The sequence below is a fragment of the Lissotriton helveticus genome, chromosome 7 (genome assembly GCF_964261635.1).
Source record: "Lissotriton helveticus chromosome 7, aLisHel1.1, whole genome shotgun sequence".
Classification (NCBI taxonomy): domain Eukaryota; kingdom Metazoa; phylum Chordata; class Amphibia; order Caudata; family Salamandridae; genus Lissotriton; species Lissotriton helveticus.
The window spans coordinates 252726050-252736127 of NC_136068.1; positions in this window are offsets into that span (position 1 = coordinate 252726050).

Sequence of the window (10078 nt, forward strand, 5' to 3'; positions counted from 1 at the left end):
GGTGTATCAGGAAGGGGCAGCTCTGTTTGACGTTCTGGACTATCCTCCAGCATTTGATTCCTTGAATCACTGGATTATTGCGTCCAAGATGCCGGGCATGTCTGAGCTCAAGGACCTCCAGTGGCATAGATTAAATTGTTCATCAAAGACCGATCGCAATAGACGAACGTGTATCCCTGCCACACAAATTAGACCACCAGCGCTGTAGGGATCAGAGGGAGATACAATAAGTAAATACAGTGCGGTGCTAGAGTGGATGGGGTCTAGGAAGTTTGGTATGGCATGGTTAAAGTGGCTGGTCAAACTAATGAAGGGGGTGGGCTCTGTTGCTTTGCAGATCATGCAGTAAAGCTAGGAGGCATTTGTAGTGGCCTACCAGGAGCAGCGTGATCCATGAAAGAGTAGGATGGATATAGCTGTGTAGTATAAGCCTGAGATAGGGCTTTCAGCAGAGCTGTTGCGGCTTTCTCACCAGGAAAGTAAGTGCCTACAACACCTCACAATTTCGATTCTGATGCAAATTTGAGGAGATTCTGGCGTCACATGCTGTTATTGCGAAGTTCTTTTGTAGGGCAAGCATGACTACAATAGGTACACTATTTTGGAAGTGTGGTGTTTCAGAATATTAGTGACTATTATTTTAGTGTCTGCAAATATGCGAAAAGCCTTTTGTTGTCTGAGAAGACCCTCAGATACAGCTGTAAGATGTCTCTGTCTTTGGGAAGATCAAGTCTTGGAGTGGTCGGCCCAGTGTCCCTGTGAAGAGTTTGAATAGGAGATAGTACAGACCCCTGGTGAACCCAAGTGTTCTGTGAATGGACTGAGGTTTCAAGGTGATAGTAACAAGGTATTCTGGTCCTGCTCCAGGCCCCCTCTGAAGATGAGCACAGACAGATGTGCATACGCGACTCATGATCAACGGTATCTGTCCCAGCATCTGAGAAATCTAGAAGGAGTGGGCTAAGAAGTCTCACTTCTTGCAATCTGGTCACCAGGACTCTCCCACTTTGGCAATGGCTGCACCTCTCTTCTGCTCCTCATTGCTCTGGCCATTGGCGTCTGAGTCAGATTCTGAGAGGGAGGTGATCTCCTTGTACTCATGCAGGCTTAGTTAGCTGCACTCATTAGTAAGCGATTTAAGTTACATTGATAACACTATGGGGCACATTAGTATGGCCGGCGGAAAAACCAGTGGGGAATGGGACCGCCCGCAATGCTAGCGGCGGTCCCGCACACCCCATTATGATGCGCCCGCCACACTGGCGGGCGCATACCGTATTTCGCGGTGCCTGACACATTGTTCTTTGAAAGGCAGGGGGTACCATAGGTACCCCCCATGTGCATCCCCCACCCCCCCGGAGTCCATGGGGGCCCGCAAAAGGCCCCCCAAGCAGACTTCGCATGCCTTGCCGCCACGGAAAGGCATTCAGAAATGCACATTCTAATATGGCTGGCGTTGTCTTTCAGACACCGCCACCATATTGAACCCTTTTCCGCCGGGTCGACATGTCGACCGGGCGTAAAAGCGGCGGATGGTCTTTCCGTCCTCTGCGGACCCCCCAGCCATTGTAATATGGCGGGGGGTCTTTTCTACAGGGATGGCGGGCGGATTGCCCCCACCGGGCCAGCTGTGACTACCGCCAGCTCGGCGGGGGCAATCCGCCCGCCATCCTAATGGGGCCCTATGTGTCAAATTTGCTTTTAATTTCCCTGTGTTATTACAACAAAAATACCAATTGAGGCAATAATGATTATTTTTAGTCCATTTTCTATGTTAATAAGGGCTTTTTTTACTATTATGTGTCCCTCAAACAGTCGAATTGTAGTCTTACTTCTGTGTCAGTAGCACATCCCAATGTTTTTGGATATAACATATCATGTGTATATGTAAATCTCACGTTCACCCCCAAAGGGGCATCTTGGCGCTGAATAACAGATTTTCATTGTTACCCAACTCAATGGTACTCCTTTTATCAACCTCAGAAAGGATGAGAGGCTGAGTAGACCGGCCGGAATTTGAACCTGTGGCCATGTGGTTGAACACAGGACCTAGCTGTGGATACATTAGTCCACTGAGCCATCAAACTCACATAGGTATCTGTTCATACTTTATAAATGTCGAGAATGGTAACTACTTAATGCATTTCATTGTTTAGTGTGAACAATATAACATACAGAAATTCAATGATTTTCAGAATTTTCCAGAAAAAAAACATTTGAGTTGAGAGGTGAACAAAACTTGCGATGTTCTTCATCTAAGCCAGGGGCGTCCAAGGTAGTTTATTTCTACTGTGCAACGCAACCTGGTTAAACTAACGCAGTCTTTCCCCCAATAATCAGTTGCTGTTTCCAGCCATACCGAAGCCATCTTAATTAAGGCACCGTTTGCTTGCATGTAAGTAACCTTTAGGTATCAAGTGCCTGCGTTCAGCACAGCAAGAGGTCATCAATGCTGATAAACGCAGCCGCGAGAGGCATAAAATGCAGATTTTTGTGTGCTCTGGACTTGCTATCAAGATGCATATCTGCTAATGACTAAAACGCAGGACCTTGGGTGGCGATCGAGGAGTGTGAAACGTTCTTTTTGTAGTTGAGGGGAAGGATTAACCCGTGGGCTGCCAGTTCCAGTTCATTGGTAATGAGAGATGCCAGCCAGCCAGAATGTTTTGTTAACTTCTCCATAACGACTATAGGGGGTTTAATGCAGTCAATCAACATGCCACACAAGTATCCCCGGTAGGCGACATGGAAGCCACGCGGGGTAGACATTTTATGCAGCCATCTTGAAAATGGTGCATCCATCAAAAGGTCAATACAGACTCATTTTGTTCAATAGTTAGGTAACAGTAAAACACGTCTCTGGCCTCAGTGTTAATATGGGTTCTCAAACAGTTGTTTCAGACTCTTAGGCAAGCCGAGTCTCGCCATTACGCCAGGCATGCCATTAAGTAAAAAACAAAAAGTATAAGAAAAAAATACAAAAATAACACAAAAAACTCCCATTGAAGAAAAAGAATGGGCCAACTGATATTAAATAGGACGTGCAAAAGTAACACATTTGAGAAATATATAGAGATCTTATTTACGCTCATTTTAGTTCATTGTGGCCCAGGGGGACATGTTTCCTGATTTTGGGTCCTGTTTTTTAATTTTTTTAAACGAGAAAAAGATAAATCAATGTTTTTGGTGGTGTTTGAAAGTAATACTCAAATTCCTGGATTTTGGAAAAAAGATTATCTACTGAGCAGTTTGGAAGGCACTTTGGATATGTGAAGCAAGTACCACAGCATCCGGATAGCCATTATTGGGCTAAATCCCAAATATCTCCCAAAACTCTGGGAAGTTGTGCATTCAGCCACCACTTTTATAGTGCACTGATTGAACCCAATTCTGAATAGCGCACCCAAATTTGGACTTCCACTCGATTCTGTCTTGATTGTGCAAAACCAAAATGGATGGGGATTTGTGCATATTGGCTTAATTCTAACTATTAACTGTCATGGACGTCAATTCACCAAAATGTCAGGGGTAGCAGAAGTGACATCACACGCCATTTGAGCTTTACCTTTCACTAAAACATACACACACATTTACACATACACACACATTCACTTATGCACATACTGTTGCTTACATATGCACACTCCCAGCAGCAAGCATCCACAGAACATACATTTGAAAGCATTTTTACCTATCTAAGCTGCCAGAGGGGGTCATATTCAAGCTAACTGTGCTCCATTCTTAAACTACACTAATAGTGAATAATTGCATTATTAACAAGGCAGTGTTAAGCCACCTAACATGGCTTAATGCTGCCTTGTAAATAAGGCACCCTATCACGCTACACTTGGAGTGAAAAGGGAGGGCAATGGATGTTGGGTTGGGTGGTCCACCGCAACACCCATTGATTTTGACGCTGACCCCTATTTACAAAGGTGAAATAGGAGGCATATGCAAAATACACAATTGATGGACGAAATGCTGGACAATGCAAACATTCACCTCCAGTCACATGGATCTGGGCTAAATCCATCATTCTTTTGCTCACCACACCACCCCAGTTTGGACCCATCCATATGCAAATCAGTCTTGACCCTGTTCCTTGTGGGAACAGTCCAGCCTGAACTGCCAAGTCCTCCCTGGACCAGAAACAAGAATCCTGGGACCGGTTTCAGGGCATCGCCCTTCATCAGCCAGGCTAGCTTGAATCCAGTGGTGTGGTGAGCACGGGACCCACGTCTGGGCACACTCTTCCAACTTAGGGTGACATATTCAAAAAAACAATTGATGGACGGAATGCTGGACAATGCAAACATTTACCTCCAGTCACAAGGATCTGGGTTAAATCCATCATTCTTTTCCTCACCACACCACCCCAGTTTGGCCCCAGCCATATGCAAACCAGTCTTGACCCTGTTCCTTGTGGGAACAGTCCATCCTGAACTGCCAAGCCAAGTCCTCACTGGACCAGAAACAAGCATCCTGGGACCGGTTTCAGGGCATCACCCTTCATCAGCAAGGCTAACTTGAATCCAGTGGTGTGATGAGCACGGGACCCACGTCTGAGTATACCCTTCCCACTTACGGCGACATTTGCAAAATAAACAATTGATGAATGGAATGCTGGAGAATGCAAACATTTACCCCCAGTCACAAGGATCTGGGTTAAATCCATCATTCTTTTGCTCACCACACCACCCCAGCTTGGACCCAGCCAAATGCAAACCTGACCCTGCACCCAATGGGAACAGTCAAGCCCGAACTGCCAAGCCAGGTCCTCCCTGGACCGGAAACAAGCATCCTAGGACCGGTTTCGGGGTTTCACCCCTTATCAACCAGGATAGCTTGACCACTGTGGCATGGAGAGCACGGGGCCCGCGTCTGGGCATACCCATCCCACTCGGGGTGACAAATGCAAAAAGAACAATTGATGGACAGAATGCAGAACAATGTCATACATTCACCCAGTACAGAGATCTGGGCCTAAATCCATTGTTTTTTTTTGTTTCCTCAACATACCCTTCCAGTTTGTACCCAGCCATATGCAAATCAGTCTTGACTCTGCACCCAATGGGAACAGTCCGGCCCGAACTACCAAGCCAGGTCCTCCCTTGGCCGAAAATAGGCATCCTAGGACCGGTTTATGGAAAAATACTTCATGTAGCTTGTTTTCTCTCTGTAGCCGCACAAAAGGTCAGGTCAGATAACTGACCCTTGAAGTTACCTTCTTTGTCCTAGATTTCTGGAGAAGCAAGCCCAGTCCTGCAGGGCTCCTTTAAGTTTACGGACAACAGGTCCATAAAGGGATTTCCAAGTGTTAAATCTGGCTTAACAGACCTTCAAAGCAGAATTTGACAGTGTAGTGTCAAAAAGGATGCCCAATGCTTTTACCATGAATATTCTGTGAACTTCAGATGAGTCATATCTGCTCATTCGTGTCAGCCCATCATTTGCTCATGTGAGGCATTTCACACCCGTTTCACACCTATTCAAGGCTGAGCACCAGCTGCGGGCTGGCAGAGACTACTGCTGATTAGTTTACTGACAGTTCAGGCCCATAATTATTATAACAATTAGTTATGTACCATTAAGTATGTGAGTTGAATTAAATAACAAAGGTACAAACACATAACACCAAAAGATACGTTGTGTTACCATACCATAAAAATGTCATATTTTTTTCAGAGAGAGATTGATGGGTTGCAGTTACCAGCAGACAGGTATAGTAGGACTGCATTATAAAGCAATGTAAAGATTTCGTACTCCTCTCTATAAATATGAATTTAGAAATATTACTACACAGCAGCTACTAAAATAATATAAAATAAGAATCACTCATCAGCATTATATGTGTATATATGTGAATGTATTTGTAGCGTGAAATCCAGCTAGAGAGCAACGAACCACAGAAAAAGTCGAGGAGCCTCAACCTAAGACTCAGGACACAGGATGTTTGCGGATGGTAAATCCTAACTTGTTATGTTATGTTAGGTAGAATTTATAAAGCGCAGCTGTCGCTCCGAGGAGCTTGTGGAGATGTAGTATTCTCTGGAGAAGTGGGCCTTCAGATCCTTTCAGGATTACAAAAGAGAAGAGATAGGGATGGTTTGATTTTGATATGGTTGTTGTTGTAGATCCCAGGAGCTTAACTGGAGATGCTTTGTCTACTATTTTTAATTTTTTTCCAGATTTTTGTTTCCACACTGGTGATGTCCTTGCTCCTGGTGGGGTGCTATCTAACTGACGTAATTAATTTCTCTGCAAAAGGGTGCCAGTTCTGCTGGCCTTTTGTGTGATGCAGTTTATCTTGAAGATTATGCAGGATTAAAGGTGGGGCCAATTAACAGAAAAAACTGAGCTCCTCTTTACCCCCAAATTACTTCATTATCAAACAACGTCAATATCTGTGGCAATGTTCTCCATCATTTATTAGTCTGTTTGTTTGAACAAATGATTCTTGAAAGAAATACTAGTTACATCAACTCACAGGCAATATTGAAAAGTTGATTTAATCAATATCAACAATTCAACCATCTGACTAATTTACAAAATAATCTATATAGAAATTAATTAAACAATAAAAGGAACAAATGTAACATATCATCCTGAAAAGTCCAACAATCATAAAAACAAGTCCCTTTTGTGCAACCCAAGACTCAAAAATGTAGAAGGTATCAGCTATGTTCTTGATTCCACCTTGAAAGGAAACCAACAGTGCACAGCTAAAACATGTTGACACGTTTCAATGAAATTCTTTAGACGATTAACCTTCAGCAGGACCAGGAAATACATTTCAACAATCAAAGAGATCTTGAATCACATCAGATGGCAGAGTGGTCTAAAATTCCACAAGCAAAATGGTCCAAGGAGTTATCAATAATATCAAGATTGAGTGAGAGATGCATTTATTTATTTATTTATTTGCGGTACTTATAAAGCGCAACACTCATCCCAGGGGATATCACGGCGCTATGAACCAAGAGAGACTACTGAAGGCATTGCTGAAGGGTTATGTTTTAGGAAAGAGGTGTGTTTTCAGTTTTTGTCGAAACTGAAGATAGTTTGTGGTGTGTCTTAGGTCGGTAGGTAGGTCATTCCACCTTTTAGCTGCCAGGTAGGAAAAGGCGCGACCACCTGTTCTGACTTTATAGATTCGCTTAGGTTTGGCCAGAGCTGATTGACTCGACCGTAGATTCCTATTGGGAACATAGAAATCGATCTTCCCTTGGAGAATTGTGGGGCCAGTTTTATGTAGAGCTCTGTGCGCATGGCTGAGCAGTTTAAAGGCAGCCCTCTGACGCATCGGTAGCCAGTGGAGTTTCTTTAGGCAATCCGATGCCGAGTCTCGTTTGCCTTTATTGCAGACCAGTTTGGCCGCCTGATTTTGCAAGACCTGTAGGCGGGAGAAAAGTTGTTCATTCATCCCTTCGAATAATGCTTTGCCATAGTCCAGGCGGCTAACCAGTAGGGCCTGTGTGACTGAGCGTCTGCAGTCCAGGGGTATCCAGGGGAATATCCTTGCGAGAAGTTTTAGTATAGCAAAACCCTTGCCCCAGAGGGAGCGGACATGATCCTTCATGGACAGGGCGTCGTCCATGATGATTCCCAAGTTTCTCGCGTGTTGTTTTGGAGTGGGGGCCAATCCCAGTGAGGGTGGCCACCATGTGGCGTCCCACACACGGTTGGCTCCCCCAAACAGGAGTATCTCTGTTTTGCCAGCGTTTAGTTTTAGACAGTGGTTGTGCATCCATTGGGCCATCTCGGAGAGACAATCATGTAGCTTTTTTTTTGTTATCTCAGGCCCTTCGTCCATGGCCACCATCAGCTGTGTGCCATCTGCCTAAGAGCAGATGCCAATGCCCCACTCCCTTCCAATGTCGGCAAGAGATGAAATATAGACATTGAAAAGAGTGGGGCTCAGTGAGGCCCCCTGAGGGACCCCACAGCCGATGGGGTTGGGTTTTGAGTGGAACTGGCCCATATGCACTGCCTGAGTACGATTGCTCAAGAAAGATTGAATCCAGTTCAATGCTGTTGATTGAACTCCTTTACTCAGGAGTGTGTTCAGCAGGCAGTCGTGGGATACCGTGTCAAACGCTGCTGACAGGTCAAGCAGTATCAGTGCCACCGATCCCCCTTGATCTGTGGAGGATCTGATACTGTCCGACACTGCCAGCAACGTTGCCAGAAACGTTGCATGACATCAACATTACAAGATTAGTGCTAGTAGGTCAAAAATCTCATAAAATTAAAAACATGACAAAGCTTTAGAAAGATTCAAAACAGGTAGTGCATTGTGTTGGGCCCCCAGCATCAGGCAAAAGATCACAATCACTGGTGGCTGAGATAGATGCCTTTATTTACTCACGTGGGGCCCGATTCACAGAACCAACTTAAGACTAAATCCTAAACTTACTACCATTTTGGTATTCACAGAAGGCACTTACACATTTTGGTATTCACAGAAGGCACTTACTCATTTTGGTATTCACAGAAGTTAGGAGTCCTAACTTTAGGACTCCTAAATGCCTTTTGTGAATACCGAAAGTCTTAAAGTTAGGATTTTTCTCAGTTGAGGAGTCCTAAAGTTAGGACTCCTAACTTTATACTCCTAAACTGAGAAAAATCCTAACTTTAAGACTTTAGGTATTCACAGATGGCATTTAGGAGTCCTGAAGTTAGGACTCCTAACTTCTGTGAAAACTGAAATGAGTAAGTGCCTTCTGTGAATACCAAAATGGTAGTAAGTTTAGGATTTTGTCTTAAGTTAGTTCTGTGAATCGTGCCCGTGCTGACGACCTCACAGAGCAGACAGAGGCACTTGTGCCCTCAGTCCTTGTGATTCTGAGTCCCAGTGTCCATCCAGTACCTCCTCCACTCTATTCCCTGTCTCCACCCAAAGAGGCTTGACCACTATAAAGATCCTGAGTCCACAGGGTCCTTGTGCCCATCTCATGTCCTTCAACACATATCACACCACATGGGTGTCTGGACAAATTGTATACCTAAGGAGCAGGCAGACTAGCAGCTACATCTTGAACAATGGTGAAAAAAGCTCTCTTTGGCACAATAATGAATCATTAAGCAGAGCCGTTAAAGGTGAACATGATAACATTGTTCTAATTTTTTATTAATGGGCCTGCACTTATCAAGAAAGCAAGCCAGATGGGAAGGGAAAGCAGAATAACGGCAGTTCTACTTCAGACCCTAAAAAGTACCTCAAGGAAACAGACCAGCACAGTGGGGAACTGTCAAACAAAACTGGGGCCAGTGGAGCCATCAGGATTGAAATGTTACACTCAAACTTCTTGTAGTCTTTGATGCAACATGCTGCCTGGGATGCCCTTCAGGGATTTAAGTATGGTGTCAAGGAGACAGCAGAGAATGGCGTTGCCTCCATTTAGGTGCCAGAAGATCAAGGTTTGTACTATTATTCTGAAGTCAGTTTCCAGGAAGTAAGTTTTCACTTTGTTCATGATGTAGAGCTGTGCCATGCTTTCTGTTTTCTAGGCAATAAGGGGCATATTATCAAGGGGTTTTATCTCCGCTTTTTTGGCTTTAAAAGCCAAGAAAGCGGAGATAAAATGATCTCCCTATTACCAAGCTGTCGCTAACACCAGTTAGCGACAGCTAATAGGAGATAGCGACCATCATGGGCCCCACTTTGCATGTCAGTGATATTTATCACTAATGACATGCAAAGTGGGCGTGCCAAGATGTTAGCGACTGGAAACAGTCGCTAACATCGCTATCTCCTATTACCAACTTTTGGAGATATTTGCGCTAAGCGCGAATATCTCCAAAAGCTAACACCTGCCCTGAGCAGTTCTTAGCCATGTTATCCAATGGGAGGTGGATAACATGGCTAAGAGCATTTGCTCGATAATGCATGAATATCGCTGACTTTTCAGCGATATTCATGCATTGCGGCCGTTTTTTATCGCATTTGCGATAAGCCTTGCTAATAGCAAGGTTTATCTGCGATAAAAATCGCCGATTTGCGCCGATAAGTTTTGTCTCTAAACAAGTTAGAGACAAAAATTATCGCTAGTTGTTGGTAATATGCCCCTGAGTTCTT